Source organism: Sprattus sprattus (assembly GCF_963457725.1).
Source record: "Sprattus sprattus genome assembly, chromosome: 2".
Taxonomy (NCBI): domain Eukaryota; kingdom Metazoa; phylum Chordata; class Actinopteri; order Clupeiformes; family Clupeidae; genus Sprattus; species Sprattus sprattus.
Genome location: NC_137921.1, coordinates 35903016 through 35912851, shown reverse-complemented (window position 1 = coordinate 35912851; position 9836 = coordinate 35903016).

Below are 9836 nucleotides of genomic sequence, written 5' to 3'. Positions count from 1 at the left end.
GTAAGTTTCCGTTTGCTAACTCTATTACATGGAGATTTCTTCTGCCATCGGTGCTATTCTGCAGGTATGGATAGCTCCACGTCGGTTAAAAGTGAGCTTTGTTTTGCGTTCTGTCATGGAGACGGTAGCGATCGCTGGGAATCTCGAGAGTGGTGCTGATGCGAATACTAATAGGATGAATGGGAGAACACTCGAGGTGGTGGAATATGACGAGCCTCTGCTGCTGTGGCCCTAAATCGGATTATTCCAATTATCTGTTTAATATTTCTATTGATGGTATGAAGGGAAACGTATGTGAAAATAAAATAGCAGGGACAAAAACACGATCTTGACACAGGCAAATGGGCAAGGTCGACAGCCAAACCGTGGGTGGTTATCGGGAGATGATATAATTAGCTTATCGATAGCTTATAATACCTTGGTTCTTCTCTGTGTCATATATGTTATTGTGTTATCGTAACCCTCTCATGTCAATGAAGCCATTAACTCAAACGCACAGAAAAATAGAGACGGTCTCCATTGCTGCCGTGATGCAGTCTCGGTCCCTTAGCATCATCTCGAAGCAGACACAGGCTACATCAAATGGTTTTCGTATTGGTATTCGAGAGCACCAAAATGCGTTGTTCTGTGGTATAAACCACACAGTAAATCATTATTGTTATTACTGTTTGGCGTTATTTTTACTTAGTATTTTTACCAATTGGTTAAGGTGCATCCTTTAAGATGCCTTATGGTTGCCTTACTGCATTTGCAATAAAAGTACCCTTGTATGATTGAATTCCTTAGCACAAATGTACTGTCGATTGTTACAAAATGGTGGCTGTTTGACCCTCTCAAAAACAGCACGAAAATGACTAATTCATTGGAATTGTTCATCTCATTCACACATGTGGCGGTGGCATCGTGGCATAATGCATTTTAAAGAGGTAAATCACTAATTTAAAAATCCATATTTTGCCAAAGAGCCTGCATGTGAAGGAGGCACTCTTAACAAAGCAGAAAATAGGGTCAGTCTTGGCCATCTTAATGCACTTCCTCTGATGCAGTTAACACACACATACACACACACACTCTCGCTCTCTCTTTTCCCTTACAATGATTATTGCATTGTGACATTGAAGAACTTGACATTGAAGTTTACTGTAGCTGTTTTGCCCGATATATTTCCCTGTCAGTGGCTATAGCAAGTCACGCTGCTGCTATACCTGTTTGCCATATTCCCTTATTTTACTGTCACAACATTCAAACTGTGAGGATACCAGGTAGTTCTTTTTCTTCCTGTGATGGTCATAGCATTCGGACATCCCCCCCCCCCCCGTAATAGTTCCATAGCATTCAGGCTGTTACTAAACCAGCTCTTTGTGTTTTTGCCTGTAATGGTCAGGGTTCAAACTGGGGCTATACTAGGCTGTTCTATTTCTGCCTGGAATGGCCATAGCGTTCAGGCTGTGAGTGTGTTGGTCTCAGCATGCAGGTGGTGTAATGTGTTATGTGTAATGTGTTTCTGTAAGTGTTCAGGCTCTGGCTGCAAGGTGTTGGGGTCAACGTTCAGGCTGTCTAGGTTATATCTTGGAAATAGCATTTAAACTTTGTTCAGACTCTGAGACTTTGACTGCATCTGAGTTGGTTCAGGTCGTGTCTGTATTGTGTTGGTGAGAGAGCAGCGGGGTGAATCAGCCAGGTCCCCCCCACCCCCCGAGCAGGGTGAATCAGCCAGCCAGGTCTCCGCATCACCAATCCCCCAAAAGGCCCACAGACGGAGGGGCCTCTTACATAAGCTTATATAATTTGTTTTGAAGGGAGACAAGGGCAACTACAAGTTATTCATTCCTCAGTGTTTTGTGTAGAGAAATATTAGATTAATATTATGAGTTGTAAGGTTGGGGAAATGTGGATATTGTCATTCTCAGAGTGAGAGCTCTTTGAATGAGGGCAGAGGAAGACAGAGAATTAGATTCATAGCAGAAGTCCATTTTCTGGAATCCTTTCAAGATTATCTTGTGTTGGACAGGCACCCAGTCAGCTACTCACAGTGTTGTGGTATGAGGTGGGGGGGGGGGGGGGTTCTAATCCTCTAAGCACTCTCGAATGCTTGGGGAAATAAAACAACACAGTCACATCCTGATTGTTTGATTGACAGTGGCCATCTGTGGTGTTGGTTAAAGATTTAATGCTGATCTCATATTGGAAGCTGATACACAGAAGATTGACTTTATTTGGCAATCAAATCAAATTAGGCTAATGCAATTAAGAGCACAGATTGTTACTGCTCAATGGCACAGATTGGTACTCTTCAATAGAGTTCTGCCCCATAAAACATTCTGACAGTTGTTTGAAAAAATTATTTCTGATATTGTGTTCCCCAAACGTGACGGGGCACAGTAACCAAACATTTTAGATTTTCAAATAAGATTAGCATTGATAGTGATCTGATCATTGTAGTCGCTTTAACTTGCATACAGTAGAATGTATTTATTTTTTTTTATATAAAAATCTGCGTCAGTGTTGTATTAAACATCAATTAAATTACAGCCACCTGATCCTAGAGTCACTTTGGACTAAACTGAACTTCTTTGTTGCTGTTCAAACGAAAATAACAGTGTGTCGCACTGACAAGGTATCGACTCAGGGTATGGACTGTTATTGACCCCAGCCCAGTCCATCAGTCAGTCCCAAGCACAGCGCTGGGCCAGAGAGCTCTTTCCACAGCCCAGTCCAGGCTCTCAGCAGCAGCAATGAGAGGGTGGTGTCCCCTGATGTGTCCCCTGATGTCCTCTGATGTGTCCCTTGATGGTGTCCCCTAATGGTGTCCCTGTCCATGCCATCTCTGTTTAATGAGAGGAGATGTAATGTTGCAGTGCCTTTCTGAATTGATGCGTCCCGCGAGGACCGTTCCCAGGCGGAGGTCATTTGAGAACTTGCATGCCATCAAGCCAACCCCCCCCCTCCCCCAAGACCCGTGGCACCCACCCCTGCTGAGGGTGGATAAGTTGGGTGTTTTTTTCTCCAGTGAATTCCAGCCCAGCCCTGATCATAATACTGTATTGATCTCCCCTTAATGACCTCAGAGAGAAGTGAGTCCGTCCGTTGTCCTCACTGAACCACCCCACCCCTTCCCCCCTCCACGCTCCCCGCCAGACACCCACCCCACCCACATCACACGCTTGGACACACGAGAGGCAGTGGGTCTGTCCAATCACACGCTTGGACACATGAGAGGCAATGGGTGCGTCCAATCACACTCTGGGACACATGAGGCAGTGGGCGTGTGCCCTGGAGGTGAACCCAGAACTCTGATGTCCACCTGATGAGCAACGGAACGGCTCCTTAGGCTACAGGCCCCCGTGTGCCTTGCCCCATATTGACCAATGGGATCAATACGCAGTCATGTGTTTATATTTGGTGGACTGATGTTGGGGGGAGGAGGCTCTCTCCAAAACCTCTCATTTTAGGGAGAGGTTATCTAAAACATCACAGTGAACCTGAACAAGTCCCATTTTAGGCATGGCAACGGAATTCAATGTTAGAGAAGCTACTGTAGATGTGTGAAAAAAGACTGAAAACTCAAATCTATTTTGCATTGTGCTGAGGGAGGCCCTCTGCTACCCTTCAGAAGAGATATGAGGCCATGCAATTTTGATGTCCTTCTGAGACAGCAGCTCAGGGGAAGGGTGTCCGCGCTTCAGGCTGAATAATTGAGCAGCGTCAGAAGGCACCTCTGATCCTGATGGCTCCTCTACGTCTAGGACGCTGTAGTGTGTGCCATTCTCAGGCCCCTCTGGCTCTAACCTCACCACAGCGCTTTTACAGAAGAAAAAGATGAACGAGTTACTGGACATTATGAGAGAGAAGATGTGCAGCCTCAGCATAGATCTCGTGCCTCTTGACTTCTCTTTCAAAAAGCACCAGACCCCCTGTAGCAGGCTGGCCAAGAGCGCACCAGACACACCACCAGACACATTGAAATGAAACCATGCCGTTCAATTACCATCAAACTAGTGGAATAATTGCATTGGAGAAATAGTAATCAACAGCCTGGTAAATGCAATTAATGCAGGCTTCTGTTTCTGATTGCCTTTAGTGATTGTCTGCCATACCCTGTGGGGAGGTCTTTACCATGACCTACATACACTGCAGACGGTCTCCACAGTCAGCCATGCCTGTTTTATCTTAAACAAAGAACCCATAGAACAATAAAGATATGTACTGCTCTCACAGATGATAACTTATTCCATGGTTTTGCATAGTCTTTGGAACATTTACATCCTCTTTTGTTCTTCAGGAGTAAACATCCATGTCTCAATTACAGTGTTCACCCCTAACACTCACTTTGAAATTATAACCATGGTGATTGGGAAACACCAATGGGGCTCTAATTGTGACCTCAATCAGGACCACGACTAGAAACATAAACATAAACATAAACAATAACAGACCGACACTGAACATCATGGCCGCGCCTCGGAGGAAAACCAGAATGCTATGCCGCTTAATGGCAGGTGGCGTTGCCGTGGCAACCAGATGGTCTCGGAGTGCATGGCAGAATGTATGTGTGTGAGGATGTGTGTGTGTGTGTGTGAGTGTGTGTGTGTGTGTGTGTGTGAGAGAGAGAGAGAGAGAGAGAGAGAGAGAGAGGGGAAATCCACTGGCTCTTTGTTCCTCTCTGTCTCCTCGTAGCAGCCGCGTGCTGTAGCACGAACATGCACAGGATGGAGCGCCGCTCTTCAAATAGAAGATAAAGCTGTCCCACAAATATCACTGTTTTTCTTATCATTTACAATTTTGTGTGTACTCTTCAGATTGCAGGTGATACATTCAGTTCAGTCGTAACACTGAACATGTTTCTGCCGGATGTTGTCTGTAAATATGTAACTTTAAAAATCCAGTCAAATTAAAATGCCTGACTTCTATGACAAAATGGCTGACTCTCCTCCCCCTCATAATTTTCTTGTTCTTTTATTCTAAGTCTCCCATGTCCCGCTACAGTGAAGCCTCATCCTGGGCTTCCTGATCTTGATTAGCTTCTTTGAGCGGCTGGGCTGGGCGCAGGCTCAGGCTCATTTCACTCAGCCGATGCGTCCCTGCCCTTCAGGCTCTGCACTGCACACATGAGTGGACATGGAGCTTCATGGGGGGCATGGGGTTATATCACAGCGGGGATCATCCACTAGCCACAGTGCCCAAGCGCCTCTCAATGGGCACAAAGTGGCATCGAGCACGTCTGCCCCACCGGGCACCTGCCACCGTCATGGTTCTGTGTCTGTTGTTTTGTTTAGGTGTTGTGACCTAATAGTGTTCTGTAATTCTATGAGGTGTTCCGCTCTAGAGCACGCGTGTGTGTGTGCCTGTGTTGATCAGGCTCAAATGGCGCCTTGGACCACACTGTAGTAGTAATCAAATAACCAGCAGGGGTGGGGGAAGAGCTGGCGTTGGTGAGAGCCTGCAGGAGACGCAGTGTGGTGTGTGTGTGTTTGTGTGTGTGTGTGTGTGTGTGTGTGTGGGGGGGGGGGGGGGGGATGTATGTTATGCTGCAGAGGAGACGAAGACACACTCGCTACTTGATATGAAAGATGGCGGACAGTTTAAGAGCTTAATTTTTTCTACTTAGACTGATGCATCATATTGACAGGAGACACAGGGTCACTAGGTCAAAAAGGCACAACGGAGACTCAAACACACACACACACACACACACACACACACACACACACACACACACACACACACACACACACATACACACACACATACACACACATACAATTATATAGACACATACAAATACATACACACACACATACACACACAAATAAATACACACATGCAAATACATGCACACACAAAGAGTCTACAGCTCAGGGGTGTGACATTTACTGTAAACTGTCGAACACAGAGAAAGAAATACTGTGTGTATGTGTGTGGAAGTTGGGGGGTGGGGATCATTTTTATTTCAGCACATCAGTGGCTCCCCCCATCCTGTCTGCGGGCTCAGCTGCAGCGTTTTAGCACCTTTTTTTCTGTGAGCGCTGGGAGAGACGGGATTGGCTGTTTCCATAGCGACTGCTGTAGAACCGTGCCCCTTTCATTGGCAGAGCGCTCACACTCTCCTGGCTGCCTTCTCTCATGTACCCCCCTCGGGAGAAGATCTCAGCACAGATTACCCAGCTAGCCCTGCGGTATCTCTGACAGCGCACACATAAATATACAAACACACACACAGACAGTAACACAAATACACACACACATACACAGTAACACACACACACAGTAACACACACACATCACTGACACACAGACTGGCTAGCAGTGAGAGAGAAATGGGAAAGGACAAAAGAGGATTCACTATTACTTCTCCTGACACAAATGAGGTGTCAGCATCAGTAAAATGAAGATTTAGGGACACGCATGGCCACAGTCTAGTTACCCCACCGCCACCCTCACCCTCACAGACGCAAACACACACACACACACACACACACACACACACACCCTCACACACACACACACACAGACACACCCTCACACACACACACACACAAACACCCTCACACACACACACACAGAGACACACCCTCACACACACACACACACCCTCACACACACACACACACACACACACACACACACACACACACACACACACACACACACACACACACACACACACACACACACACACACACACACACACACACACACTCACACACACAGACACACCCTTACACACCCTTACACACACACAGACACGCATGGCCACAGTCCAGTTACCCCACCGCCACTTCACCCTTGCAGACATGCACAAATGTATTCCTTTTGATCAGAGAAGAAACAACAAAACCAGGAGAAATGCAACCACGTGAACTCCCTGTGGAATTGTGCACATGGCATGATAAATCTGCAGAGCGTCCGTGTTCTGCCATGCCTCCTGCCATGTGCATGAGCTCCAGGACCTCCTCCCTCATGTCACAGGGGGATTGGTCCTGAGCATGCCACAGCATCACAGCTATGGAGCTTTATGTAGGGCGCCTATAGACGCATATATGAACACAGCATCACAGCTATGGGGCTTTATGTAGGGGGCTTATAGACGTATATACGATACACATTCATATCTGGACTTATATATGAATATGCATTCTTAATATATGGGATGTACATTTATGTAGGGGGCATCACAACTATGGGGCTTTATGTAGGGGGCCTATAGATGTATATACGAATACTTATGTTATATACATTTATATAGACTTATATATGAATACGCATTCTTAATATATGGGATGTACATTTATGTAGGGGGCCTATAGGTGTATATATGAACACAGCATCACAGCTATGGGGCTTTATGTATGGGGCCTATAGACGTATATATGAATAAGCATTCTTAAATATATGGGTTAACATTTATATGTCTGTATTTCATTGAAGAGACCTTGAGTGCAGAGTTGCTTTCCTCCTTTATGTTTCCATAAGGTACACACAGAGTTGTTGCTATATAACCCAGCAGAGTTAGCTTTGTGCGCTGGGGATCACACAGGATGGAAAATACTCTCAAATGAAGCATGAATGTTCCTCTCTTCCTCTGTCTACTGGCCATTAGTTGAGTCTGTGCATTGATTGTGTTTTGATTGATTAGCCTGGACGCTGGATGGTTTTACATAACCAGCTGACCTCAGATGTGGGGTGTGTTTCGCAGTAGCCAGCTGTCTGTGTGGTTATTGTGTTTTCATCTGGAGGGAGACCACCATTTGTGTGTGTATATGATTCTGGCTGTCAGGCAGCTATCAGACAAATTATGTGTCTGAACGTTCACAGGGATGTTACGGTGTTGATTTAGGACATCCAGTAAACCTGAATGTGAGTACTTACAATTTATTGGAATTTAAATCTTCAATCATATGAATACTGCATGGAAAATAGTCTTAATAGTCCTTAAAAAATAGGCAAAGGAGATTTTTGAGTTTTAGTTTTCTGTTCAAGGATATCTAAGGTTTATATTGTATGTTGCCCAGGTCCTTGTCATTGGATGCCCTTTAAAAAACCTTATGATTGCGTTGGGAGACATCTTTGATGTATGGTAGCTGTAGGAATTCTGCTGAAAGGATATTGCCAAGGTCGGCAGAAACAGCTATAAAGTCCTAGAGCCACCTCCCCCATCGAGATACTCACCTCTGAAGAACAAAGCCTTCAGACACTCACACTCACACACATACACACACACACACACACACACACACACACACACACACACACACACACACACACACACACACACACACACACAAACTCACACACACACACTCACACTCACACTTACACTCACACTCACACTCTCACTCACACTCACACTCACACTCACACTCACACTCACACTCACACTCACACTCACACTCACACTCACACACACTCACACAGGCCTTAACAATGAAGACTAGTGAAATATCATATGTGGGGGTGTGTGTTAATAACGTTAATCAGTCTATTTTATTCTCAGCTTTGACTCTTTTCCACCCGTATATATCAATATGAATCTGAATGTGTCACTGAGTTAGTGTGTGTACAGTGAACACCTTATTTACATCCGTATGACGTTGTTTATTTACTTCCGTATGATGTTGTTTATTTACATCCGTATGACATTGTTTATTTACTTCCGTATAACGTTGTTTATTTACTTCCGTATGACGTGCTTTTGCGGGCAACGGAGAGAAGGTTTGCATGTGTTTTCATGCTGTCAACAGCCACGAGGCGATAGGAGTGTGAATCTGTCCCATTGTGTGTGAGGAGTAGCAGCTCTGACTCCACTGACACACACACACACATGCACACACACACACACACACACACACTAACAGACACACACACACACACACACACACACACACACACACACACACACACACACACACACACACACACACTCACACACACACACACACACACACACACACACACACACACACACACACACACACACACAAACACACTAACAGCCAGACACACACACACACACGCTTACAGACACACACACACACACACACATACACACACTGACACACACACACACACACACACACACTCACACACACACACACACACACACACACACACACACACACACACACACACACACACACACACACACACACACACAAACACACTAACAGCCAGACACACACACACACACGCTTACAGACACACACACACACACACACATACACACACTGACACACACACACACACACACACACACACACACACACACACACACACACACACACACACACACACACACACACACACACACACACACACAAACACACTAACAGACAGACACACACACACACACGCTTACAGACACACACACACACACACACTGACACACCGATGGACTGGCCTTATTATGCAGGAAAAAAGAGTGCTAAGGTTTGAAGCGTGGGAAGGCTGCGCCTGCTTTTATCTGACCAGTTAGGGGGACAATCATTCCCAGGCGACCCAGAAGTAGGTGAACGTGGCTGCCTACCTCGCTCCAGGGTCAGCACCACAACCTGATTAGACAACAACACTGTTTCGTTTCGTTGCAAGTTTGGAGGATTCGAGTCTGATTGACCAATCAGTGACATTCTGAACTGAAAAAGGCTCTCCTGAAAATCACACTTCAATCTGGGGTTTAGATTAGCATTAGGAATTCAACACAAATATTTATATCTAACTTTTTTTTTTTTAAACTGAAATATGTTGCTCCATCAAAATACAGACTATTGACAAATGGAATGGCTGTTTTGTGTTAGTAAAAATGTAAAATGCAGTGATATTATTGTGATATATTGTGTCTT